The 27251-nt window shown below is 38.6% G+C and overlaps 2 non-coding genes across 2 annotated transcripts; both read right to left on the minus strand.

Moving 5' to 3' along the window:
- Nucleotides 1-1507: 1507 nt before the first annotated feature.
- LOC148564902 (small nucleolar RNA R71) lies at nt 1508-1615 on the minus strand. Its single transcript, XR_015884808.1, has one exon. It is a non-coding gene; the product is annotated as a small nucleolar RNA R71 (small nucleolar RNA).
- Nucleotides 1616-10398: 8783 nt separating this feature from the next.
- LOC148564903 (small nucleolar RNA R71) lies at nt 10399-10506 on the minus strand. The gene has a single exon (XR_015884906.1). It is a non-coding gene; the product is annotated as a small nucleolar RNA R71 (small nucleolar RNA).
- Nucleotides 10507-27251: the final 16745 nt, after the last annotated feature.

The following is a 27251-nucleotide window of genomic DNA, read 5'->3' on the forward strand; positions in this document are numbered from 1 at the left end:
TTTCATGCATTGAGTCTTTTTGATGTTTTTCTCTTTCATCATTAAAAATTCAAAAATAAAAAAAAAATATCTTTCCCTTTTTCACTCATAAATTTTCGAAAATTTGAGTTGACTTTTTCAAAACTTTTTAAAATTTAGTTGTTTCTTATGAGTCAAATCAAATTTTCTATTTAAAAATCTTTTCTTTTCAAAATCTTTTTCATTTTTCTTATTTATTTTCGAAAATTTTAAAAATATTTTTCAAAAATCTTTTTCTTAATTTTATCTCATAATTTTCGAAAATATTATCAACAATTAATGTTTTGATTCAAAAATTTCAAATTTGTTACTTTCTTGTTAAGAAAGATTCAAACTTTAAGTTCTAGAATCATATCTTGTGATTACTTGTGAGTCAAGTCATTAATTTTGATTTTAAAATTCAAATCTTTTTCAAAACTAATTTTAATCATATCTTTCTATCATATCTTTTTAAATAATATCCTTTTCAAAAAAAAAATTTGATTTTAAAATATCTTTTCTAACTTCTTATCTTCTTATCTTTTCAAAATTGATTTTCAAATCTTTTTTAACTAACTAATTGACTTTTTGTTTGTTTCTTATCTTTTTCAAAACCACCTAACTACTCTTCCTTCTCTAATTTTCGAAAATACCTCCCTCTTTTTCAAAAATTTTTTTTAATTAATTAATTATTTTAAATTTTAATTTTAATTTTATTTCCCCTTTAATTTTCGAAAATCATCAACTCCTTTTTAAAAATAATTTTCAAAAATTTCTCTCTCTCATCTTCTTCTATTTATTTAATTACTTACTAACACTTCTCTTCATCTCATATCTCTGCTCCTATCCTTACCCTTGTGTTTGGATTATCCATTCTTCTTCACTCATATTCCCTTTCTTTTTCTACTAACAATAAGGAACCTCTTTACTGTGACATAGAGGATTCCTCTTCTTTTCTTGTTCTCTTCTCTTTTATATGAGCAGGAACAAGGAAAAAGGCATTCTTGTTGAAGTTGATCCAGAACCTGAAAGGACTCTGAAGAGGAAGCTAAGATAAGCTAAAATACAACAATCCAGAGATAACCTTAGAGAAATTTTCGAAAAGGAAGAGGAGATGGCAGCCGAAAATAATAATAATGCAAGGAGGATGCTTGGTGATTATACTACACCTACTTCCAAGTTTGATGGAAGAAGCATCTCAATCCCCACCATTGGAGCAAACAATTTTGAGCTGAAACCTCAATTAGTTGCTCTAATGCAACAGAACTGCAAATTTCATGGATTTCCATCAGAAGATTCCTATCAGTTTTTAACTGAGTTCGTGCAGATCTGTGAGACTGTTAAGACTAATGGGGTAGATCCTGAAGTCTACAGGCTCATGCTTTTCCCTTTTGCTGTAAGAGACAGAACTAGAACATGGTTGGACTCACAACCTAAAGATAGCCTGAACTCTTGGGATAAGCTAGTCACGGCCTTCACGGCTAAGTTCTTTCCTCCTCAAAAGCTGAGCAAGCTTAGAGTAGTTGTTCAGACCTTCAAGCAAAAAAATGGTGAATACCTCTATGAAGCTTGGGAAAGATACAAGCAGATGACCAAAAGGTGTCCTCCTGACATGCTTTCAGAATGGACCATTATGGTCTGTCTGAGTTCTCCAAGATGTCACTGGACCATTCTGTAGGTGGATCCATTCACCTAAAGAAAACGCCTGCAGAAGCTTAAGAACTTATTGACATGGTTGCAAATAATCAATTTATGTATACTTCTGAGATAAATTCCGTGAATAATGGGACGCCTCAGAAGTAAAGAGTTCCTGAAATTGATGCTCTGAATGCCATATTGGCTCAGAACAAAGTGTTGACTCAGCAAGTCAACATGATTTCCCAAAGTGTGAATCGATGGCAAAATGCATCCAACAGTACTAAAGAGGCATCTTCTGAAGAAGAAGCTTATGATTCTGATAACCCTACAATAGTAGAGGTAAACTTCATGGGTGAACCTTATGGAAACACCTATAATTCATCATGGAGAAATCATCCAAATTTCTCATGGACGGATCAACAAAAGCCTCAACAAGGCTTTAATAATGGTGGAAGGAATAGGCTCAGCAATAGCAAGCCTTTTCCATCATCTTCTCAGCAACAGACAGAGAACTCTGAACAAAATACCTCTAATTTAGCAAACTTAGTCTCTGATCTGTCCAAGGCCACTTTAAGTTTCATGAGTGAAACAAGGTCCTCCATAAGAAATTTGGAGGCACAAGTGGGCCAGCTGAGTAAGAAAATCACTGAAACACCTCCTAGTACTCTCCCAAGCAATACAGAAGAGAATCCAAAGAGAGAGTGTAAGGCCGTTGATATAACCATCATGGCCGAACCTACAGGGGAGGAAGAGGACGTGAATCCCAGTGAGGAAGACCTCCTGGGACGTCCAGTGATCAACAAGGAGTTTCCCTTTGAGGAGCCAAAGGAATCTGAGGCTCATCTAGAGACCATAGAGATTCTATTGAACTTCCTTATGCCCTTCATGAGCTCTGATGAGTATTCTTCTTCTGAAGAGAATGAGGATGTTACTGAAGAGCAAGTTGCCAAGTACCTTGGTGCAATCATGAAGCTAAATGCCAAATTATTTGGTAATGAGAATTGGGAAGATGAACCTCCCTTGCTCATCAATGAACCAAGTGATCTGGATCAACTGACATTGCCTCAGAAGAAACAGGATCCTAGAAAGTGCTTAATACCTTGTACCATAGGTACCATGACCTTTGAGAAGGCTCTGTGTGACCTTGGGTCAGGGATAAACCTCATGTCACTCTCTGTAATGGAGAAACTGGGAATCTTTGAGGTGCAAGCTGCCAGAATCTCATTAAAAATGGCAGACAACTCAAGAAAACAGGCTTATGGACAAGTAGAGGACATGCTAGTAAAGGTTAAAGGCCTTTACATCCCTGTTGATTTCATAATCCTAGACACTGAGAAGGATAAAGATGAATCCATCATCTTTGGAAGACCTTTCCTAGCCACAGCAGGAGCTGTGATAGATGTTAACAGAGGAGAATTAGTCCTTCAATTGAAGGGGACTACCTTGTGTTTAAGGCCCAAGGCTATCCTTCTGTGACAATGGAGAGGAAGCATGAAAAGCTTCTCTCAGTACAGAGTCAACCAAAGCCCCCACAATCAAACTCTTAGTTTGGTGTTGGGAGGCCTCAGCCAAACTCAAAGTTTGGTGTTGAATCCCCACATCCAAACTTTAAGTTTGGTGTTGGGAGTCTATAAAATTGACCTGATCACCTGTGTGGCTCCATGAGAGCCCACTGTCAAGCTATTGACATTAAAGAAGCGCTTGTTGGGAGGCAACCCAATTTTTGTTTATCTAATTCTATTTTTATTTTTATTGTTCTTTTATCTTTTATTAGGTTCATGATTATGTGGAGTCACAAAATAAATACAAAAATTAAAAACAGAATCAAAAACAGCAAAAGAAAAATCACACCCTGGAGGAAGGACTTACTGGCGTTTAAACGCCAGTAAGGAGCATCTGGCTGGCGTTCAACGCCAGAACAGAGCATGGATCTGGTGTTGAATGCCAGAAACAAGCAACATCCTGGCATTTAAACGCCAGGAATACACCCTGAGAAGAGCTGGCGCTAAACGCCAGAAACAAGCATAGAACTGGCGTTCAACGCCAGAAACATGCTGCATATGGGCGTTGAACGCCCAGAACAAGCAACAATTCAGCGTTTAAATGCCAGAATTGCATGCAAAGGCGTTTTACATGCCTAATTGGTGCAGGGATGCAATTCCTTGACACCTCAGGATCTGTGGATCCCACAGGATCATCTCAGCATCTGTGGACCCCACAGGATCCCCACCTACCTCCACTCATACTCTTCACTCTTCTCAACATTCATCCTCTCTTCCCAATAAGCACCCTTCCCCAAAACCCTTCACCAATCACCTCAAACTCTCTTCCCTATTACCCCTTCACCACTCACATCCATCCACTCTTCCCCATAAACCCCACCTACCTTCAAAATTCAAAATCACTTTCCCACCCAAACCTACCCAAAATGGCCGAACCTACCCCCTCTCCCCTCACTATATAAACCACTCCATCCCTCCTTCATTTCCACACAACACAACCCTCTCTTCTATACCTTGGCCAAATACACCTCCCCCCACTCTCCTCCATATCTTCTCTTCTTCTTCTTCTTTTCTTTCTTCTCTTTCTCGAGGGCGAGCAATATTCTAAGTTTGGTGTGGTAAAAGCATAAGCTTTTTGTTTTTCCATTACCATTGATGGCACCTAAGACCGGAGAAACCTCTAGAAAAGGGAAAGGAAAGACAAAAGCTTCCACCTCCGAGTTATGGGAGATGGAAAGATTCATCTCCAAAACCCATCAAGACCACTTCTATGATGTCGTGACCAAGAAGAAGGTGATCCCCGAGGTCCCTTTCAAACTCAAGAAAAATGAGTATCCGAAAATTCGACATGAGATCCAAAGAAGAGGTTGGGAAGTTCTAACCAACCCCATTCAACAAGTCGGAATCCTAATGGTTCAAGAATTCTATGCCAATGCATGGATCACTAGGAACCATGATCAAAGTAAGAACCCGAACCGAAAGAAGTATCTTACCATGGTTCGGGGGAACTACTTAGATTTCAGTCCGGAAAATGTAAGGCTGGCGTTCAACTTGCCAATGATGGAAGAAAATGCACGTCCCTACACAAGAAGAGTCAACTTTGATCAAAGGTTGGACCAAGTCCTCATGGACATATGTGTGAAAGGAGCTCAATGGAAGATTGACTCAAAAGGCAAATCGGTTCAACTGAGAAGATTGGACCTTAAGCCTGTAGCTAGAGGATGGTTGGAGTTCATTCAACGCTCAATCATTCCCACTAGCAACCGGTCTGAAGTTACTATAGACCGGGCCATCATGATCCATAGTATCATGATTGGCGAGGAAGTGGAAGTTCATGAGATTATACCTCAAGAACTCTACAAGGTGGCTGACAAGTCCTCCACTGTGGCAAGGTTAGCCTTTCCTCACCTCATTTGCCATCTATGCAACTCAGCTGGGATTGACATAGAGGGAGATATCCTCATTGATGAGGACAAGCCCATCACTAAGAAAAGGATGGAGCCAACAAGAGAGCCTATTCATGGATCTCAAGGGACGCATGAAGAAGCTCATCACCAAGAAATCCCTGAGATGCCTCAAGGGATGCACTTTTCTCCACAGAATTTTTAGGAGCAAATCAACACCTCCCTAGGAGAACTGAGTTCCAACATGGGGCAACCAAGGGTGGAACATCAAGAGCACTCCATCATCCTCCATGAAATTAGAGAAGATCAAAAAGAAATGAGGGAGGAGCAACAAAGACAAGGAAGAGACATAGAAGAGCTCAAGGACATCATTGGTTCCTCAAGAAGAAAACGCCACCATCACTAAGGTGGACTCATTCCTTGTTCTTAAATTTTCTATTTTTCGTCTTTTATGTTAAATGTTTATTTATGTTTGTGTCTTATTACATGATCATTAGTATCTAAGTGTCTATGCCTTAAAGTAGTGAATATGAATCCATCACCTCTCTTAAATGAAAAATGTTTTAAAAACAAAAGAACAAGAAGTACATGGTTTCGAATTCATCCTTGAAACTAGTTTAATTATTTTTATGTGGTGACAATACTTTTTGTTTTCTGAATGAATGCTTGAACAGTGCATATGTCTTTTGAATTTGATGTTTAAGAATGTTAAATATGTTGGCTCTTGAAAGAATGATGACAAGGAGACATGTTATTTGATAATCTGAAAATTCATAAAAATGATTCTTGAAGCAAGAAAAAGCAGTGAATACAAAGCTTGCAGAAAAAAAAATAGCGAAAAAAAAAGAGAAAAAGAACAAGCAAGCAGAAAAAGACAAAAGCTCTTAAAACCAAAAGGAAAGAGCAAAAAGCCAGTAGCCTTTAAAACCAAAAGGCAAGGGTAAATAAAAAGGATCTAAGGCTTTGAGCATCAGTGGATAGGAGGGCCTAAAGGAATAAAATCCTGGCCTAAGCGGCTAAATTAAGCTGTCCCTAACCATGTGCTTGTGGTGTGAAGGTGTCAAGTGAAAACTTGAGACTGAGCGGTTAAAGTCAAGGTCCAAAGCAAAAAAAGAGTGTGCTTAAGAACCCTGGACACCTCTAATTGGGGACTTTAGCAAAGCTGAGTCACAATCTGAAAAGGTTCACCCAGTTATGTGTCTGTGGCATTTATGTATCCGGTGGTAATACTGGAAAACAAAGTGCTTAGGGCCACTGCCAAGACTCATAAAGTAGCTGTGTTCAAGAATCAACATACTGAACTAGGACAATTAATAACACTATCTGAACTCTGAGTTCCTATAGATGCCAATCATTCTGAACTTCAATGGATAAAGTGAGATGCCAAAACTATTCAACAGGCAAAAAGCTACAAGTCCCGCTCATCTGATTGGAGCTATGTTTCATTGATAGTTTGTAATTTATAGTATATTCTCTTCTTTTTATCCTATTTGATTTCAGTTGCTTGGGGACTAGCAACAATTTAAGTTTGGCGTTGTGATGAGCGGATAATTTATACGCTTTTTGGCATTGTTTTTACATAGTTTTCAATATGATTTAGTTAGTTTTTAGTATATTTTTATTAGTTTTTAATTAAAAATCACATTTCTGGACTTTACTATGAGTTTGTGTGTTTTTCTGTGATTTCAGGTATTTTCTGGCTGAAATTGAGGGACCTGAGCAAAAATCAGATTCAGTGGTTGAAGAAGGACTGCAGATGCTGTTGGATTCTGACCTCCCTGCACTCAAAATGGATTTTCTGGAGCTACAGAACTCCAAATGGCGCGCTTCTAATTGCGTTGGAAAGTAGACATCCAGGGCTTTCCAGATATATATAATAGTTCCTACTTTATTTGAGTTTAGACGATGCAAACTGGCGTTGAACGCCAGTTCCATTTTGCAGTCTAGCGTTCAGCGCCAGAAACAAGTTGCAAAGTGGAGTTCAACGCCAGAAACACGTTACAAACTGGCGTTCAACTCCAAGAATGACCTCTCCATGTGTAAACTTCAAGCTCAGCCCAAGCACACACAAGGTGGGCCCCGGAAGTGGATTTCTGCATTATTTACTCATTTCTGTAAACCCTAGTAACTAGTTTAGTATAAATAGGACTTTATGCTATCGTTGAAAGGGATCTTTGATTAGTTTTATGCTATCTTAGAATTTCATGGGGGCTGGCCATTCGGCCATTCCTGGACCATTATCACTTATGTATTTTCAAACGGTAGAGTTTCTACACTCCATAGATTAAGGTGTGGAGCTCTGCTGTTCCTCATGAATTAATACAAAGTACTACGGTTTTTCTATTCAATTCAAGCTTATTCCTATTCTAAGATATCCATTCGCACCCAAGAACATGATGAATGTGATGATTATGTGACGCTCATCATCATTCTCACCTATGAATGCGTGCCTGACAAACACTTCCGTTCTACATGTAAACAAGCTAGAATGAGTATCTCTTGGATATCTAATACAGAGGACCGAGTCTGAGATATTGGAATCTTTGTGGTATAAGTTAGAACCCATGGATGGCCATTCCTGAGATCCAGAAATTCTAAACCTTGTCTGTGGTATTCCGAGTAGGATCCGGGAAGGGATGGCTGTGACGAACTTCAAACTCGCAAGTACTGGGCGTAGTGACAGACGCGAAAGGAGGGTGAATCCTATTCCAGTATGATCGAGAACCTCCAGATGATTAGCCATGCAGGGACAGCGCATCAGACCATTTTCATAGAGAGGATGGGAAGTAGCCATTGACAACGGTGATGCCCTACATACAGCTTGCCATGGAAAGGAGCAGGAAGGATTGGATGAAGACAGTAGGAAAGCAGAGGTTCAGAGGGACGAAAGCGTCTCTATACCCTTATCTGAAATTCTCACCAATGAATTACATAAGTACCACTATCCTATTTTATATTTTATTTATTTCTATCCACTATAATTCCTTAAAACAATTTAATCTGCCTGACTGAGATTTACAAGATGACCATAGCTTGCTTCATACCAACAATCTACGTGGGATTCGACCCTTGCTCACGTAAGGTATTACTTGGACGACCCAGTGCACTTGCTGCTTAGTTGCGCGAAGTTGTGAAGTTATGTTTGGACCATGGTATTGTGCACACGCTTTTGGAGCCATTGCCAGGGAATCAATTTCGAACAACAATTTCACATCTAGATCACAATTTCGCACACCAAGTTTTTGGCGCCGTTGCCGGGGATTGTTCGAGTTTGGACAACTGACGGTTCATCTTATTGCTCAGATTAGGTAATTTTATTTTATTTTGAATCTTTTTATTTCTTATTTTCGAAAATAATACAAAAAAAGAAAATTTCTTCTTTTTTCGTTTTTCCAAAATTTATTTTCGAAAAAATTCGAAAAAAAATTTACAAAATCATAAAATCAAAAAAATATTTTTTGTGTTTCTTGCCTGAGTCTAGAGTCAACTTTTAAGTTTGGTGTCAATTGCATCTTTTCAATTTTCTAAAAATTATTTTCGAAAATTTCATGCATTGCATTCTTCATGATCTTCAAGTCGTTCTTGGCCAGTCTTCTTGTTTGATGTTCATATTTTCTTGTTTTGTGTCTTTTCTTGTTTTTCATATGCATTCTTGAATTATTAATGTCTAAAGAATAAAAATTTTTTAAGTTTGGTGTCTTGCATGTTTTCTTTTCTTGAAAATTTTTCAAAAATAAGTTCTTGGTGTTCATCTTGACATTCAAAGTGTTCTTAGTGTTCATCTTGACATTCATAGTGTTCTTGCATGCATCACATGTTTTGATCCAAAATTTTCATGCATTGAGTCTTTTTGATGTTTTTCTCTTTCATCATTAAAAATTCAAAAATAAAAAAAATATCTTTCCCTTTTTCACTCATAAATTTTCGAAAATTTGAGTTGACTTTTTCAAAACTTTTTAAAATTTAGTTGTTTCTTATGAGTCAAATCAAATTTTCAATTTAAAAATCTTATCTTTTCAAAATATTTTTCAAAAAATCAAATCTTTTTCATTTTTCTTATTTATTTTTGAAAATTTTAAAAATATTTTTCAAAAATCTTTTTTCTTAATTTTATCTCATAATTTTCGAAAATATTATCAACAATTAATGTTTTGATTCAAAAATTTCAAATTTGTTACTTTCTTGTTAAGAAAGATTCAAACATTAGGTTCTAGAATCATATCTTGTGATTACTTGTGAGTCAAGTCATTAATTTTGATTTTAAAATTCAAATCTTTTTTAAAACTAATTTTAATCATATCTTTCTATCATATCTTTTTAAATCATATCTTTTTCAAAAAAAAAATTTGATTTTAAAATATCTTTTCTAACTTCTTATCTTCTTATCTTTTCAAAATTGATTTTCAAATCTTTTTTAACTAACTAATTGACTTTTTGTTTGTTTCTCATCTTTTTTCAAAACTACCTAACTACTCTTCCCTCTCTAATTTTCGAAAATACCTCCCTCTTTTTCAAAAATTCTTTTTAATTAATTAATTGTTTTAAATTTTAATTTTAATTTTATTTCCCCTTTAATTTTTGAAAATTATCAACTCCTTTTCAAAAATTATTTTCAAAAATTTCTCTCTCTCATCTTCTTCTATTTATTTAATTACTTACTAACACTTCTCTTCATCTCATATCTCTGCTCCTATCCTTATCCTTGTGTTTGGATTATCCATTCTTCTTCACTCCTATTCCCTTTCTTCTTTTACTAACAATAAGGAACCTCTTTACTGTGACATAGAGGATTCCTCTTCTTTTCTTGTTCTCTTCTCTTTCATATGAGCAGGAACAAGGAAAAAGGCATTCCTGTTGAAGATGATCCAGAACCTGAAAGGACTCTGAAGAGGAAGCTAAGATAAGCTAAAATACAACAATTCAGAGATAACCTTACAGAAATTTTCGAAAAGGAAGAGGAGATGGCAGCCGAAAATAATAATAATGTAAGGAGGATGCTTGGTGATTATACTACACCTACATCCAAGTTTGATGAAAGAAGCATCTCAATCCCCACCATTGGAGCAAACAATTTTGAGCTGAAACCTCAATTAGTTGCTCTAATGCAACAGAACTGCAAATTCCATGGATTTCCATCAGAAGATTCCTCTCAGTTTTTAACTGAGTTCCTACAGATCTGTGAGACTGTTAAGACTAATGGGGTAGATCCTGAAGTCTACAGGTTCATGCTTTTCCCTTTTGCTGTAAGAGACAGAACTAGAACATGGTTGGACTCACAACCTAAAGATAGCCTGAACTCTTGGGATAAGTTGGTCACGGCCTTCATGGCTAAGTTCTTTCCTCCTCAAAAGCTGAGCAAGCTTAGAGTGGATGTTCAGACCTTCAAGCAAAAAGATGGTGAATCCCCCTATGAAGCTTGGGAAAGATACAAGCAGATGACCAAAAGGTGTCCTCCTGACATGCTTTCAGAATGGACCATTATGGATATATTCTATTATGGTCTGTCTAAGTTCTCCAAGATGTCACTGGACCATTCTGTAGGTGGATCCATTCACCTAAAGAAAACGCCTGCAGAAGCTCAAGAACTTATTGACATGGTTGCAAATAATCAATTTATGTATACTTCTGAGAGAAATTCCGTGAATAATGGGACGCCTCAGAAGAAAAGAGTTCTTGAATTTGATGCTCTGAATGCCATATTGGCTCAGAACAAAGTGTTGACTCAGCAAGTCAAAATGATTTCCCAAAGTCTGAATCGATGGCAAAATGCATCCAACAGTACTAAAGAGGCATCTTCTGAAGAAGAAGCTTATGATTCTGATAACCCTGCAATAGAAGAGGTAAATTACATTGGTGAACCTTATGGAAACACCTATAATTCATCATGGAGAAATCATCCAAATTTCTCATGGAAGGATCAACAAAAGCCTCAACAAGGCTTTAATAATGGTGGAAGAAATAGGCTCAGCAATAGCAAGTCTTTTCCATCATCTTCTCAGCAACAGACAGAGAACTCTGAACAAAAAACCTTTAATTTAGCAAACTTAGTCTCTGATCTGTCCAAGGCCACTTTAAGTTTCATGAGTGAAACAAGGTCCTCCATAAGAAATTTGGAGGCACAAGTGGGCCAGCTGAGTAAGAAAATCACTGAAACACCTCCTAGTACTCTCCCAAGCAATACAGAAGAGAATCCAAAGAGAGAGTTCAAGGCCGTTGATATAACCATCATGGCGGAACCTATAGGGGAGGAAGAGGACGTGAATCCCAGTGAGGAAGACCTCCTGGGACGTCCAGTGATCAACAAGGAGTTTCCCTTTGAGGAGCCACATGAATCTAAGGCTCATCTAGAGACCATAGAGATTCCATTGAACCTCCTTATGCCCTTCATGAGATCTGATGAGTATTCTTCTTCTGAAGAGAATGAGGATGTTACTGAAGAGCAAGTTGCCAAGTACCTTGGTGCAATCATGAAGCTAAATGCCAAATTATTTGGTAATGAGACTTGGGAAGATGAACCTTCCTTGCTCATCAATGAACTAAGTGATCTGGATCAACTTACATTGCCTCAGAAGAAACAGGATCCTAGAAAGTGCTTAATACCTTGTACCATAGGTACCATGACCTTTGAGAAGGCTCTGTGTGACCTTGGGTCAGGGATAAACCTCATGTCACTCTCTATAATGGAGAAACTGGGAATCTTTGAGGTGCAAGCTGCCAGAATCTCATTAAAAATGGCAGACAACTCAAGAAAACAGGCTTATGGACAAGTAGAGGGCATGCTAGTAAAGGTTAAAGGCCTTTACATCCCTACTGATTTCATAATCCTAGACACTGAGAAAGATGAGGATGAATCCATCATCCTTGGAAGACCTTTCCTAGCCACAGCAGGAGCTGTGATAGATGTTAACAGAGGAGAATTCTTCCTTCAATTGAAGGGGAACTACCTTGTGTTTAAGGCCCAAGGCTATCCTTCTGTGACAATGGAGAGGATGCCAAAGCCCCCACAATCAAACTCCTAAGTTTGGTATTGGGAGGCCTCAGCCAAACTCTAAGTTTGGTGTTGAATCCCCACATCCAAACTCTAAGTTTGGTGTTGGGAGTCTATAAAATTGACCTGATCACCTGTGTGGCTGATGAGCGGATAATTTATACGCTTTTTGGCATTGTTTTTAGTATGTTTTTAGTAGAATCTGGTTACTTTTAGGGAAGTTTTTAATAGATTTTGTGTTAAATTCACATTTCTAGACTTTACTATGAGTTTGTGTGTTTTTCTGTGATTTCAGGTATTTTCTGGCTGAAATTGAGGGACTTGAGCAGAAATCAGATTCAGAGGTTGAAAAAGGACTGCTGATGCTGTTGGATTCTGACCTCCCTGCACTCAAAGTGGATTTTTCTGGAGCTACAGAACTCGAAATGGCGCGCTTCCAATTGCGTTGGAAAGTAGACATCCAGGGCTTTCCAGCAATATATAATAGTCCATACTTTGGCCAAGAATTGACGACGTAAACTGGCGTTCAACGCCAGCCTTCTGCCCAAATCTGGCGTCCAGCGCCAGAAAAGGATCCAAAACCAGAGTTGAACGCCCAAACTGGCACAGAAACTGGCGTTCAACTCCACAAATGGCCTCTGCACGTGTAACACTCAAGCCCAAGCCCAAGCACACACCAAGTGGGCCCCGGAAGTGGATTTGTACATCAATTACTTACTCATGTAAACCCTAGTAGCTAGTTTATTATAAATAGGACCTCTTACTATTGTATTAGGCATCTTTGGATTACCTTATGATCCTTTGATCACGTTTTAGGGGGCTGGCCATCTCGGCCATGCCTGCACCTTCACTTATGTATTTTCATACGGTAGAGTTTCTACACTCCATAGATTAAGGTGTGGAGCTCTGCTGTTCCTCAAAGATTAATGCAAAGTACTACTGTTTCTATTCAATTCTTTTTATTTCGCTTCTAAGATTCCATTCGAACCCAAGAACGTGATGAAGGTGATGATTATGTGTGACGCTCATCATCCTTCTCCCTTACGAACGCGTGCCTGACAAACACTTCCGTTCTACATGAATTAAGCTAGAATGAGTATCTCTTAGATCTCCTAACCAGAATCTTCGTGGCGTAAGCTAGAATGATGGCGGCATTCAAGAGAATCCGGAAGGTCTAAACCTTGTCTGTGGTATTCCGAGTAGGATTCAATGATTGAATGACTGTGACGAGCTCCGAACTCGCGATTGCAGGGCGTTAGTGACAGACGCAAAAGGATAGTAAATCCTATTCCCGCATGATCGAGAACCGACAGATGAATAGCCGTGCCGTGACAGGGTGCGTGAGCATATTATTCACTGAGAGGATAAGATGAAGCCATTGACAAGGGTGATGCCTCCAGACGATTAGCCGTGCCGTGACAGGGCATTGGATCATTTTCCCGAGAGATGACCGAAAGTAGCCATTGACAGTGGTGATGTATCACATAAAGCCAGCCATAGAAAGGAGTAAGACGGATTGGATGAAGATAGCAGGAAAGCAGAGGTTCAGAGGAACGAAAAGCATCTCCATTCGCTTATCTGAAATCCCTACCAATGATTTACATAAGTATCTCTATCCCTTTTATTGTTTATTTGAATCTAATAAAATATCATGTTTAAATCTGCCTGACTGAGATTTGCAAGGTGACCATAGCTTGCTTCATACCAACAATCTCCGTGGGATTCGACCCTTACTCACGTAAGGTATTACTTGGACGACCCAGTGCACTTGCTGGTTAGTTGTACGGAGTTGTGTCCACACATAGAGCCACAATGAGGATTCAATACAATTATATATTGTTACTATCACACAAGTACAAAGAACAGGACAACACAATTTCGTGCACCAAGTTTTTGGCGCCGTTGCCGGGGATTGTTCGAGTTTGGACAACTGACGGTTCATCTTGTTGCTCAGATTAGGTAATTTTCTTTTTATTTTCTTTTCAAAAATTTTTCAAAAATATTTTCAAAATTTTCTCATCTGTTTTCGAAAAAAAAATAAATAAATAAAAATGTTTTCAAAAATAAATTATTCTATGGCTTCAGAATTTTTAAGAATGAATTCTAGTGTTTCATGAAGCATGTTGGAGCCTGGCTGGCTGTAAAGCCATGTCTCAATCCTTATACTCAAGAGAAGAGCTTCTTTGTCTTTCTTAGCCAATTGGCTGTTGAATGCAAGGAATGTCAGGCGTGTCATGTCTGAGTTACATACTAAAGCTTGGGTGGCTATTAAGCCATGCCTGACCCTTTGATTGGAGTTTTAGAGCATAAGATTCCTGGAATTCATATTAAAAATTTTGAATCCTTATTTTTCTTTTTTCTAAATAATTTTCGAAAAATATAAGTTAAAAATCCAAAAAAATCATAAAATCATAAAAATAAAAAAATTATTTCATGTTTCTTGTTTAAATCTTGAGTCACATTATAAGTTTGGTGTCACTTGCATATGCATCTTGCATTTTTTCGAAAATATCATGCATTCATAGTGTTCTTCATGATCTTCAAGTTGTTCTTGGTAAGTCTTCTTGTTTGATCTTGATGATTTTTTGTTTTGTGTCTTTTCATGTTTATCATATGCATTCTTGAATTCTTAGTGCGTAAGCATTAAAGAATTCTAAGTTTGGTGTCTTGCATGTTTTCTTTGCATTAAAAATTTTTCAAAAATATGTTTTTGATGTTCATCATGTTCTTCATAGTGTTCTTGGTGCTCATCTTGACATTCATAGCATTCATGCATGCATTCATTATTTTGATCTAAAAATTTCATGCATTGCATCCTTTTAGTGTTTTTCTCTTGCATCATAAAAATTTCAAAAATCAAAAAAATATCTTTCCCTTTTTCTCTCATCAAATTCGAAAATTGAGTTGACTTTTTCAAAAATTTTTAAAAATCAAATTGTTTCTCATGAGTCAAATCAAATTTTCAATTTGAAAATCTTATCTTTTTCAAAATCTTTTTCAAAAATCAAATCTTTTTCAAAATTCTTAGTTATTTTCGAAAATTCCAAAAATATTTTTCAAAAATATTTTTCTTATTTTTAAATCAAAATTTTCGAAAATAACATAAACAATTAATGTTTTGATTAAAAAATTTGAAGTTTGTTACTTGCTTGTTAAGAAAGATTCAAACTTTAAGTTCTAGAATCATATCTTGTGATTTCTTGTGAATCAAGTCATTAATTGTGAATTTAAAAATCAAAACTTTTTCAAAACTAATTTCTATCATATCTTTTCAAAAATATCTTCTTATCTTATCTTTTTCAAAATTATCTTTTCAAAATATCTTCTCTAATTTCCTAACTTCTTATCTTTTCAAAATTTGTTTCAACTAACTAACTAACTTTTTGTTTGTTTCTTAACTTTTTTCAAAACCACCTAACTAACTCTCTCTCTCTCAATTTTCGAAAATATCTTCCTTCTTTTTCAAAAATATCTTTTCAAAATATCTTTTCTAACTTCCTAACTTCCTATCTTTTCAAAATTTGTTTCAACTAACTAACTAACTTTTTGTTTGTTTCTTAACTTTTTCAAAACCACCTAACTAACTCTCTCTCTCTCAATTTTCGAAAATATTTTCCCCTTTTTCAAAAAAAAAATTTCTTTTTAATTAACTAATTATTTTTATTTTTATTTTTAATTTCAAAAATTTCGAAAAAAAAAAAATACTAACAACTTTCAAAAACCAATTTTCAAAAATCACTAACTCCTTTTCAAAAATAATTTTCGAAAATTCCCCCCCTCTCTCTCATCCTATTCTATTTATTCATTCATTAACTAACATTACTTCCTCACATCATCACCAAATTCGAACCCCCTACTCTATCTGTGTTCGAATTTCTTCTTCTTTTCTTCTACTAACAATAAGGATCCTCTTTACTGTGACATAGAGGATTCCTCTTCTTTTCTTTTGTTCTCCTCTTTCTTATGAGCAGGGACAGAGAAAAAGGCATTCTTGTTGAAGCTGATCCAGAACCTGAAAGGACTCTGAAGAGAAAATTAAGAGAAGCTAAATTACAACAATCCAGAGACAACTTGATTGAAAATTTCGAACAAGTAAAGGAGATGGCAGCCGAACCCAACAACAATGCAAGGAGAATGCTTGGTGACTTTACTGCACCTAATTCCAATGTACATGGAAGAAGCATCTCCATTCCTGCCATTGGAGCAAACAATTTTGAGCTTAAACCTTAATTAGTTTCTCTAATGCAGCAGAACTGCAAGTTTCATGGACTTCCATCTGAAGATCCTTTTCAGTTCTTAACTGAATTCTTGCAGATATGTGATACTGTTAAGACTAATGGAATAGATCCTGAAGTCTACAGGCTCATGCTTTTCCCTTTTGCTGTAAGAGACAGAGCTAGATTATGGTTGGATTCTCAACCTAAAGACAGCCTGAACTCTTGGGATAAGCTGGTCACGGCTTTCTTAGCCAAGTACTTTCCTCCTCAAAAGCTGAGCAAGCTTAGAGCTGATGTTCAAACCTTCAGACAGAAAGAAGGTGAATCTCTCTACGAAGCTTGGGAAAGATACAAACAGTTGACCAAAAAGTGTCCTTCTGACATGCTTTCAGAATGGACCATCCTGGATATATTCTATGATGGTTTATCTGAGCTATCAAAGATGTCACTGGACACTTCTGCAGGTGGATCCATTCACCTAAAGAAAACGCCTGCAGAAGCTCAAGAACTCATTGACATGGTTGCTAATAACCAGTTCATGTACACTTCTGAAAGGAATCCTGTGAGTAATGGGACGCCTATGAAGAAGGGAGTTCTTGAAGTTGATACTCTGAATGCCATATTGGCTCAGAATAAAATATTGACTCAGCAAGTCAATATGATTTCTCAGAGTGTGCATGGAATGCAAGCTGCATCCAACAGTACTCAAGAGGCATCTTCTGAAGAAGAAGCCTATGATCCTGAGAACCCTGCAATAGCAAAGGTAAATTACTTAGGTGAACCTTATGGAAACACCTATAACTCAACATGGAGAAATCATCCAAATTTCTCATGGAAGGATCAAAAGCCTCAACAAGGCTTTAATAATGGTGGAAGAAACAGGTTTAGCAATAGCAAGCCTTTTCCATCATCAACTCAGCAACAGACAGAGAACTCTGAACAAAATGCTTCTAATTTAGCAAATCTAGTCTCTGATCTATCTAAGGCCACTGTAAGTTTCATGAATGAAACAAGGTCTTCCATTAGAAATCTGGAAGCACAAGTGGGCCAGCTGAGTAAAAGGATCACTGAAATCCCTCCTAGTACTCTCCCAAGCAATACAGAAGAGAATCCAAAAGGAGAGTGCAAGGCCATTGACATAAGCGCCATGGCCGAACCTGTAAGGGAAGGAGAGGACGTGAATTCCAAGGAGGAAGACCTCCTGGGACGTCCAGTGGTCAATAAGGAGCTTCCTTCTGGGGAACCAAAGGACTCTGAGGCTCATCTAGAGACCATAGAGATTCCATTGAACCTCCTTATACCCTTCATGAGCTCTGATGAGTATTCCTCTTCAGAAGAGAATGAGGATGTCACTGAAGAGCAAACTGCCAAGTTTCTTGGTGCAATCATGAAGCTGAAGCCAAATTATTTGGCATTGATGCTTGGGAAGTTGAACCTCCCTTGTTCATCAATGAACTAAGTGATCTGGATCAACTGACATTGCCTCAGAAGAGACAGGATCCTGGAAAGTTCATAATACCCTGTACCATAGGCACCATGATCTTTAAGGCTCTGTGTGACCTTGGTTCAAGAATAAACCTCATGCCCCTCTCTGTAATAGAGAAACTGGGAATCTATGGGGTGCAAGCTGCTAAAATCTCACTAGAGATGGCAGACAGCTCAAAAAACAGGCTTATGGACAAGTAGAAGATGTATTAGTAAAGGTTGAGGGCCTTTACATACCTACTGATTTCATAGTCCTGGATACTGGAAAGGAAGAGGATGAATCCATCATCCTAGGAAGACCTTTCCTGGCCACAGCAAGAGCTGTGATTGATGTTGACAGAGGTGAAATAGTCCTTCAATGGAATGAGAACTCCCTTGTATTCAAAACTCAAGGATCTCCCTCTGCAACCATGGAGAGGAAGCAAGAAAAGCTTCTCTCCAAGCAGAGTCAACCAGAGCCCCCACAGTCAAACTCTAAGTTTGGTGTTGGGAGGCCACAACCAAACTCTAAGTTTGGTGTTGAACTCCCATATCCAAACTCTAAGTTTGGTGTTGGAGAGTTTCAACAAAGCTCTGCACATCTGTGAGGCTCCATGAGAGCCCACTGTCAAGCTATTGACATTAAAGAAGCGCTTGTTGGGAGGCAACCCAATTTATCTAACTATATTTTTCTTAGTTATATGTCTTTGTAGGTTCATGATCATGTGGAGTCACAAAATAAATATAAAAATTGAAAACGGAATCAAAAACAGCAAAATAAAAATCACACCCTAGAGGAGCATCTGCCTGGCGTTCAAACGCCAGAACAGAGCATAGTTCTGGCGCTGAACGCCCAGAATGGGAGCATCCTAGCGCTGAACGCCCAGAACAAGCATGGTTCTGGCGTTCAACGCCAGAAATGGCAGCAAAGGGGCGTTGAACGCCCAAAATAGGCACCAACCTGGCGCTGAACGCCCAGAGTTGTATGCAAGGGCATTTTACATGCCTAAATTGGTGCAGGGATGTAAATGCCTTGACACCTCAAGATCTGTGGACCTCACAGGATCATCTCAGGATCTGTGGACCTCACAGGATCCCCACCTACCTCCACTCACTCTCTTCTCTCTTCTCAATCATCCTCTATTCCCAACAAACACTCTTAACCCTTTACCACTCACATCCATACACCCACTACCTTCAAAATTCAACATCTCTCTCCCACCCATTCCCACCCATATGGCCGAATACACACTCCCATCCATCTCCTCCATATCTTCTTCTTATTCTTCTATTCTTTCTTCTTTTGCTCGAGGGCGAGCAACATTCTAAGTTTGGTGTGGTAAAAGCATAGCTTTTTTGTTTTTTCCATAACCATCGATGGCACCTAAGGCCAGAGAAACCTCTAGAAAGAGGAAAGGGAAGACAAAAGCTTCCATCAAGGGTCTATAGCTCAGGGGTAGAACAATTGACTGCAAATCAAGAGATCCCTGAGATACCTCAGGGGATACATTTTCTTCCACACAATTATTGGAAGCAACTAAGGGTGGAACATCAAGAGCACTCCTTCATCCTTCATGAAATCAGAGAAGATCTAAAAGCAATGAAGGAGGAGCAACAAAGACAAGGAAGAGACATAGAAGAGCTCAAGGACATCACTAAGGTGGACTCATTCCTTGTTCTTACTTTCTCTGTTTTTCGTTTTCTATGTTATGTGCTTATCTATGTTTGTGTCTTCATTACATGATCATTAGTAGTTAGTAACTTTGTCTTAAAGTTATGAATGTCCTATGAATCCATCACCTCTCTTAAATGAAAAATGTTTTAATTCAAAAGAACAAGAAGTACATGAGTTTCGAATTTATCCTTGAACTTAGTTTAATTATATTGATGTGGTGACAATGCTTCTTGTTTTCTGAATGTATGCTTGAACAGTGCATATGTCTTTTGAAGTTGTTGTTTAAATGTTAAATATGTTGGCTCTTGAAAGAATAATGACTAGGAGACATGTTATTCGATAATCTGAAAAATCATAAAAATGATTCTTGAAGCAAGAAAAAGCAGCAAAAATAACAAAGCTTGCAGAAAAAAAAAATATGGGCGAAAAAAAAATAGAAAAAAAATAGAAAGAAAAAGAGAAAGCAAGCAGAAAAAGCCAATAACCCTTAAAACCAAAAGGCAAGGGCAAATAAAAAGGATCCCAAGGCTTTGAGCATCAGTGGATAGGAGGGCCTAAAGGAATAAAATCCTGGTCTAAGCGGCTAAACCAAACTGTCCCTAACCATGTGCTTGTGGCGTGTAGGTGTCAAGTGAAAACTTGAGACTGAGCGGTTAAAGTCAAGGTCCAAAGCAAAAACAAAGAGTGTGCTTAAGAACCCTGGACACCTCTAATTGGGGACTTTAGCAAAGCTGAGTCACAATCTGAAAAGGTTCACCCAATTATGTGTCTGTGGCATTTATGTATCCGGTGGTAATACTGGAAAACAAAGTGCTTAGGGCCACGGCCAAGACTCATAAAATAGCTGTGTTCAAGAATCATCATACTGAACTAGGAGAATCAATAACACTATCTGAACTCTGAGTTCCTATAGATGCCAATCATTCTGAACCTCAATGGATAAAGTGAGATGCCAAAACTATTCAAGAGGCAAAAAGCTATAAGTCCCGCTCATATGATTGGAGCTATGTTTCATTGATAGTTTGGAATTTATAGTATATTCTATTCTTTTTATCCTACTTGATTTTCAGTTGCTTGGGGACAAGCAATAATTTAAGTTTGGTGTTGTGATGAGCGGATAATTTATACGCTTTTTGGCATTGTTTTTAGTATGTTTTTAGTAGAATCTGGTTACTTTTAGGGATGTTTTTAATAGATTTTGTGTTAAATTCACATTTCTGGACTTTACTATGAGTTTGTGTGTTTTTCTGTGATTTCAGGTATTTTCTGTCTGAAATTGAAGGACTTGAGCAGAAATCAGATTCAGAGGTTGAAAAAGGACTGCTGATGCTGTTGGATTCTGACCTCCCTGCACTCAAAGTGGATTTTTCTGGAGCTACAGAACTCGAAATGGCACGCTTCCAATTGCGTTGGAAAGTAGACATCCAGGGCTTTCCAGCAATATATAATAGCCCATACTTTGGCCAAGAATTGACGACGTAAACTGGCGTTCAACGCCAGCCTTCTGCCCAAATCTGGCGTCCAGCGCCAAAAAAGGATCCAAAACCAGAGTTGAACGCCCAAACTGGCACAGAAACTGGCGTTCAACTCCACAAATGGCCTCTGCACGTGTAACACTCAATCCCAAGCCCAAGCACACACTAAGTGGGCCCCGGAAGTGGATTTGTACATCAATTACTTACTCATGTAAATCCTAGTAGCTAGTTTATTATAAATAAGACCTCTTACTATTGTATTAGGCATCTTAGGATTACCTTATGATCCTTTGATCACGTTTTAGGGGGCTGGCCATCTCGGCCATGCCTGGACCTTCACTTATATATTTTCATACGGTAGAGTTTCTACACTCCATAGATTAAGGTGTGGAGCTCTGCTGTTCCTCAAAGATTAATGCAAAGTACTACTGTTTCTATTCAATTCTTCTTATTTCGCTTCTAAGATTCCATTCGAACCCAAGAACGTGATGAAGGTGATGATTATGTGTGACGCTCATCATCCTTCTCCCTTATGAACGCGTGCCTGACAAACACTTCCGTTCTACATGAATTAAGCTAGAATGAGTATCTCTTAGATCTCCTAACCAGAATCTTCGTGGCGTAAGCTAGAATGATGGCGGCATTCAAGAGAATCCGGAAGGTCTAAACCTTGTCTGTGGTATTCCGAGTAGGATTCAATGATTGAATGACTGTGACGAGCTCCGAACTCGCGATTGCAGGGCGTTAGTGACAGACGCAAAAGGATAGTAAATCCTATTCCCGCATGATCGAGAACCGACAGATGAATAGCCGTGCCGTGACAGGGTGCGTGAGCATATTATTCACTGAGAGGATAAGATGAAGCCATTGACAAGGGTGATGCCTCCAGACGATTAGCCGTGCCGTGACAGGGCATTGGATCATTTTCCCGAGAGATGACCGAAAGTAGCCATTGACAGTGGTGATGTATCACATAAAGCCAGCCATAGAAAGGAGTAAGACGGATTGGATGAAGATAGCAGGAAAGCAGAGGTTCAGAGGAACGAAAAGCATCTCTATTCGCTTATCTGAAATCCCTACCAATGATTTACATAAGTATCTCTATCCCTTTTATTGTTTATTTGAATCTAATAAAATATCATGTTTAAATCTGCCTGACTGAGATTTGCAAGGTGACCATAGCTTGCTTCATACCAACAATCTCCGTGGGATTCGACCCTTACTCACGTAAGGTATTACTTGGACGACCCAGTGCACTTGCTGGTTAGTTGTACGGAGTTGTGTCCACACATAGAGCCACAATGAGGATTCAATACAATTATATATTGTTACTCTCACACAAGTACAAAGAACAGGACAACACAATTTCGTGCACCAGTGGCTCCATGAGAGCCCACTGTCAAGCTATTGACATTAAAGAAGCGCTTGTTGGGAGGCAACCCAATTTTTATTTATCTAATTCGATTTTTATTTTTATTGTTCTTTTATCTTTTATTAGGTTCATGATCATGTGGAGTCACAAAATAAATACAAAAATTAAAAACAGAATCAAAAACAGCAAAAGAAAAATCACACCCTGGAGGAAGGACTTACTGGCGTTTAAATGCCAGTAAGGAGCATCTGGCTGGTGTTCAACGCCAGAACAGAGCATGGATCTGGCGTTGAACGCCAGAAACAAGCAACATCCTGGCATTTAAACGCCAGGAATACACCCTGAGAAGAACTGGCGCTGAACGTCAGAAACAAGCATAGAACTGGCGTTCAACGCCAGAAACATGCTGCATCTGGGCGTTGAACGCCCAGAACAAGCATCAATTCAGCGTTTAAATGACAGAATTGCATGCAAAGGCGTTTTACATGCCTAATTGGTTCAGGGATGCAATTCCTTGACACCTCAGGATCTGTGGATCCGACAGGATCATCTCAGCATCTGTGGACCCCACAGGATCCCCACCTACCTCCACTCATACTCTTCACTCTTCTCAACATTCATCATCTCTTTCCAATAAACACCCTTCCCCAAAACCCTTCACCAATCACCTCAAACTCTCTTCCCTATTACCCCTTCACCACTCACACCCATCCACTCTTCCCCATAAACCCCACCTACCTTCAAAATTCAAAATCACTTTCCCACCAAAACCCACCCAAAATGGCCGAACCTACCCCCTCTCCCCTCACTATATAAACCCCTACATCCCTCCTTCATTTCCACACAACACAACCTTCTCTTTTATACCTTGGCCGAATACACCTCCCCCCACTCTCCTCCATATTTTCTCTTTTTCTTCTTCTTTTCTTTCTTCTCTTGCTCGAGGGCGAGCAATATTCTAAGTTTGGTATGGTAAAAGCATAAGCTTTTTGTTTTTCCATTACCATTGATGGCACCTAAGACCGGAGAAACCTCTAGAAAAGGGAAAGGGAAGACAAAAGCTTCCACCTCCGAGTCATGGGAGATGGAAAGATTCATCTCCAAAACTCATCAAGACCACTTCTATGATGTTGTGGCCAAGAAGAAGGTGATCCCTGAGGTCCCTTTCAAACTCAAGAAAAATGAGTATCCGGAAATTCGACATGAGATCCAAAGAAGAGGTTGGGAAGTTCTAACCAACCCCATTCAACAAGTCGGAATCCTAATGGTTCAAGAATTCTATGCCAATGCGTGGATCACTAGGAACCATGATCAAAGTAAGAACCCGAACCCAAAGAATTATCTTACCATGGTTCGGGGGAACTACTTAGATTTCAGTCCGGAAAATGTAAGGCTGGCGTTCAACTTGCCAATGATGGAAGAAAATGCACGCCCCTACACAAGAAGAGTCAACTTTGATCAAAGGTTGGACCAAGTCCTCATGGACATATGTGTGGAAGGAGCTCAATGGAAGATTGACTCAAAAGGCAAATCGGTTCAACTGAGAAGATTGGACCTTAAGCCTGTAGCTAGAGGATGGTTGGAGTTCATTCAATGCTCAATCATTCCCACTAGCAACCGGTCTGAAGTTACTATAGACCGGGCCATCATGATCCATAGTATCATGATTGGGGAGGAAGTGGAAGTTCATGAGATTATACCTCAAGAACTCTACAAGGTGGCTGACAAGTCCTCCACTGTGGCAAGGTTAGCCTTTCCTCATCTCATTTGCCATCTATGCAACTCGGCTGGGATTGACATAGAGGGAGATATCCTCATTGATGAGGACAAGCCCATCACTAAGAAAAGGATGGAGCCAACAAGAGAGCCTATTCATGGATCTCAAGGGACGCATGAAGAAGCTCATCACCAAGAAATCCCTGAGATGCCTCAAGGGATGCACTTTCCTCCACAAAATGTTTGGGAGCAAATCAACACCTCCCTAGGAGAACTGAGTTCCAACATGGGGCAACTAAGGGTGGAACATCAAGAGCACTCCATCATCCTCCATGAAATTAGAGAAGATTAAAAAGAAATGAGGGAGGAGCAACAAAGACAAGGAAGAGACATAGAAGAGCTCAAGGACATCATTGGTTCCTCAAGAAGAAAACGCCACCATCACTAAGGTGGACTCATTCCTTGTTCTTAAATTTTTTGTTTTTCATCTTTTATGTTAAATGTTTATTTATGTTTGTGTCTTATTACATGATCATTAGTATCTAAGTGTCTATGCCTTAAAGTAGTGAATATGAATCCATCACCTCTCTTAAACGAAAAATGTTTTAAAAACAAAAGAACAAGAAGTACATGGTTTCGAATTCATCCTTGAAACTAGTTTAATTATTTTTATGTGGTGACAATACTTTTTATTTTCTGAATGAATGCTTGAACAGTGCATATGTCTTTTGAATTTGATGTTTAAGAATGTTAAATATGTTGGCTCTTGAAAGAATGATGACAAGGAGACATGTTATTTGATAATCTGAAAAATCATAAAAATGATTCTTGAAGCAAGAAAAAGCAGTGAATACAAAGCTTGCAGAAAAAAAATAGCGAAAAAAAAAGAGAAAAAGAACAAGCAAGGAGAAAAAGCCAAAAGCTCTTAAAACCAAAAGGCAAGAGCAAAAAGCCAGTAGCCCTTAAAACCAAAAGGCAAGGGTAAATAAAAAGGATCCAAGGCTTTGAGCATCAGTGGATAGGAGGGCCTAAAGGAATAAAATCCTGGCCTAAGCGGCTAAACTAAGCTGTCCCTAACCATGTGCTTGTGGTGTGAAGGTGTTAAGTGAAAACTTGAGACTGAGCAGTTAAAGTCAAGGTCCAAATCAAAAAATGAGTGTGCTTAAGAACCCTGGATACCTCTAATTGGGGACTTTAGCAAAGCTGAGTCACAATCTGAAAAGGTTCACCAAGTTATGTGTCTGTGGCATTTATGTATCCGGTGGTAATACTGGAAAACAAAGTGCTTAGGGCCACTGCCAAGACTCATAAGTAGCTGTGTTCAAGAATCAACATACTGAACTAGGAGAATCAATAACACTATCTGAACTTTGAGTTCCTATAGATGCCAATCATTCTGAACTTCAATGGATAAAGTGAGATGCCCAAACGATTCAAGAGGCAAAAAGCTACAAGTCCCGCTCATCTGATTGGAGCTATGTTTCATTGATAGTTTGGAATTTATAGTATATTCTCTTCTTTTTATCCTATTTGATTTCAGTTGCTTGGGGACTAGCAACAATTTAAGTTTGGCGTTGTGATGAGCGGATAATTTATACGCTTTTTGGCATTGTTTTTACATAGTTTTCAGTATGATTTAGTTAGTTTTTAGTATATTTTTATTAGTTTTTAATTAAAAATCACATTTCTGGACTTTACTATGAGTTTGTGTGTTTTTCTATGATTTCAGGTATTTTCTGGCTGAAATTGAGGGACCTGAGCAAAAATCAGATTCAGAGGTTGAAGAAGGACTGCAGATGCTGTTGGATTCTGACCTCCCTGCACTCAAAGTGTATTTTCTGGAGCTACAGAACTCCAAATGGTACGCTTCCAATTGCGTTGGAAAGTAGACATTCAGGGCCTTCCAGATATATATAATAGTTTATACTTTACCCGAGTTTAGATGACGCAAACTGGTGTTGAACACCAGTTCCATGTTGCAGTCTGGCGTTCAACTCCAAGAATGACCTCTCCACGTGTAAACTTCAAGCTCAGCCCAGGCACACACCAAGTGGGCCCCGGAACTGGATTTCTGCATTATTTACTCATTTCTGTAAACCCTAGTAACTAGTTTAGTATAAATAGGACTTTATGCTATATTTGTAAGGGATCTTTGATTAGTTTTATGCTATCTTAGACTTTCATGGGGGCTGGCCATTCGGCCATGCCTGGACCATTATCACTTATGTATTTTCAAACGGTAGAGTTTTTACACTCCATAGATTAAGGTGTGGAGCTCTGCTGTTCCTCATGAATTAATACAAAGTACTACTATTTTTCTATTCAATTCAAGCTTATTCCTATTCTAAGATATCCATTCGCACCCAAGAACATGATGAATGTGATGATTATGTGACGCTCATCATCATTCTCACCTATGAACACGTGCCTGACAAACACTTCCGTTCTACATGCAAACAAGCTAGAATGAGTATCTCTTGGATATCTAATACAGAGGACCGAGTCCGAGATATTAGAATCTTTATGGTATAAGTTAGAACCCATGGATGGCCATTCCTGAGATCCGGAAAGTCTAAACCTTGTCTGTGGTATTCCGAGTAGGATCCGGGAAGGGATGGCTGTGACGAACTTCAAACTCGCAAGTACTGGGCGTAGTGACAAACGCAAAAGGAGGGTGAATCCTATTCCAGTATGATCGAGAACCTCCAGATGATTAGCCATGCAGTGACAGCGCATCGGACCATTTTCACAGATAGGATGGGAAGTAGCCATTGACAACAGTGACGCCCTACATACATCTTGCCATGGAAAGGAGCAGGAAGGATTGGATGAAGACAGCAGGAAAGCAGAGGTTCAGAGGGACGAAAGCATCTCTATACGCTTATCTGAAATTCTCACCAATGAATTACATAAGTACCACTATCTTATTTTATATTTTATTTATTTTCATCCACTATAATTCCTTAAAATAATTTAATCCGCCTGACTGAGATTTACAAGATGACCATAGCTTGCTTCATACCAAGAATCTCCGTGGGATTCGACCCTTACTCACATAAGGTATTACTTGGACGACCCAGTGTACTTGCTGGTTAGTTGTGCGAAGTTGTGAAGTTATGTTTGGACCATGGTATTGTGCACACGCTTTTAGAGCCATTGCCAGGGAATCAATTTCGAACAACAATTTCACATCTAGATCACAATTTCGCACACCAAAGAGTTTAGTGGCCCAGAAAGCTTTATGCTCAAGCTCTACAGGAAGGTGACAAGATTTGCCATATAACAGCTAAAACAGGGACTTTC

The sequence above is a fragment of the Arachis ipaensis genome, chromosome B5 (genome assembly GCF_059453495.1).
Source record: "Arachis ipaensis isolate K30076 ecotype BB chromosome B5, ASM5945349v1, whole genome shotgun sequence".
NCBI lineage: Eukaryota > Viridiplantae > Streptophyta > Magnoliopsida > Fabales > Fabaceae > Arachis > Arachis ipaensis.